Source organism: Hyaena hyaena, unplaced genomic scaffold (genome assembly GCF_003009895.1).
Source record: "Hyaena hyaena isolate Hyena2069 unplaced genomic scaffold, ASM300989v1 scaffold_573, whole genome shotgun sequence".
NCBI classification, from domain to species: domain Eukaryota; kingdom Metazoa; phylum Chordata; class Mammalia; order Carnivora; family Hyaenidae; genus Hyaena; species Hyaena hyaena.
The window spans coordinates 295,640-297,631 of record NW_024081211.1 but is presented as its reverse complement, the minus strand read 5'-3'; positions in this window follow the sequence as shown (position 1 = coordinate 297,631).

The window sequence follows — 1,992 nt, the reverse complement described above, 5'->3', positions numbered from 1 at the left end:
AAGCAGAGGCCTTCAAGGAGGGGCATGTAGTAAGGAAAGCCCAACCTGATGATCGGGTCCCTCCAGAAACTCCATCAAAGAGCAAATTTTAAAACAGCAGGAGGCACCTGCTACAGAGGCTTCATCCCTGGGAAAGAGAGAAAGGATGAAAAAGATCTACAGCTCTAAACCTAATGAGTGTCCACACCTCTGTGCAGATCCCAGGCCCACCAGGTATTAGAGTTGCCTCTTTGGGCAAAGAGGACATTGAAGTTCCCAAAAAACAGATCCATCACTGGCCAGATCCCAAAAAAGAAACTGGGCTTGTGTGTGGAGCTCATGCCAAGAGTCCATTCGAGGAGAAACTCAAGGACCTAGAAGAGCCAAATATACAAATTCCTGTAATGACAGGGATCCTTTCCTCCCTGAGTGAAGGTAGGGCTGAGAACTACATCCCACAGCCTTCGAGCAGAACCTACAGCTCTGAACGCTCTAAGCATTAATAAGCAGATCACAGAGAAAGTCAGAAAACCTAAAACAACTGCACAATTCCAGACGAGCAGCTGTGTTTGAGGCAACACTCTTCCACGTCCCCCCAGAGCTTGTGTCCCCACCGAGGACTGGAAAGCCCAGACCAAGGATGCCCCAGCCATCAGGCCATGTTCACCAGAACCCTAAACTCTGTCTCTGGGAGTATGTTTCTTCTGGTGGCCAGAAAACTCTCCTCCATCCTCTACCTCCAGCAACACTTTTTCTCAAAGAAATGCAATTAGAGAAAATAAGTTAGTTCCCACATTACCACATTCTCTGAAGAGGATGGTCTGTGTTTTTCCTGCCCAGCAATGTTTATTCTCATGCCATTGTTATTTACTTGTTTTTTCTGTCTGTGGTGTGTTTTGGGGAAGGTTTAGGGAATTCCGGGAGCTCAGGCTTAGAGAAAACAAGGGTTTTGTTTCAGGTCTTATTGAGAGGCACCTTTGGCTTCTCAAAGGAGAACAGGGCCCAAGAGGAAGTTTGACAGTGGCATTGCATAGTCACTGCATTCTTTCATTTGTAACTGTGAAGATATCCCATTTTCAAAATGTGTAATTCTAATACTATTGTTATGAAAACATATGCATATGCACAAACACCCTACTTTATAACATTCACAGTTTTAAGCAAGTGGGAACATTCAATAAAGACCAAACCCCAGGACCTAAAACAATCAGTCATTCCTTTGCTCCCTCATGGTCTTGAATGTCACACAGCTATGGGGTTCAGTGGGCGTGGTTAGACAGGCATCAAAGGGCCGAGAGAATTACCCACTCAGCTTTCAGAGAACCTCACATACCTTAAAACAAAACGGGAAGTCTGGGGATTGTGAGGCCTTGAGTTCAGAGGAGTAAGAAGAAGCCTCCAACCACCCTGAATCTTGTGGTGGAGAACCTCTACCTGCCCATTCCTGTTGGTGGCTGAGGAAGCAATCATGCCCCCCCACTGATTCTTTGTTTAGTCTTAATGAAAAAGTAGAGCTGATTGCTACCTCACTGTCCTCTCTCCATGTGTCAGGTTCTAGAGCAGCAGTGAATGAAAAACTCCTGCCTGTGTCTGTGGTTTCACAGTCAAGGACAGGAGAAAGCCAAAGGGAAGGCAGGGCAAATCTGGAGTAGAAGGGACATGTGTTATTTACAGCTTGACAAGGAAGTCTCCATGGATCTTCAGGTGGCACTCGGGCCACTCTCCTGACACGACAGGAGAACTGGGTTCAAAGACGGGGACAGAAAAATGTCTTATGGTCTGAGTCACCTTGTCCCTCCTCCCATCTGCCTGAAGACAGCCCACATCTGAAAGGATTATGGGAAAGAATATTTTCCTATCAGTACCGTTCTGCATGTTAGAAAATGTAGCCACTTTCCATTGGATGCAGTGCTGGGTGAGCAATTGCAGAGAAGGGGTTTGAGGAGTATCGTTGAGCAGGACTCTGGGATGGACGTAGCAAGGCCCAGAATCAAGGCTGTGAAGCAAACTCTG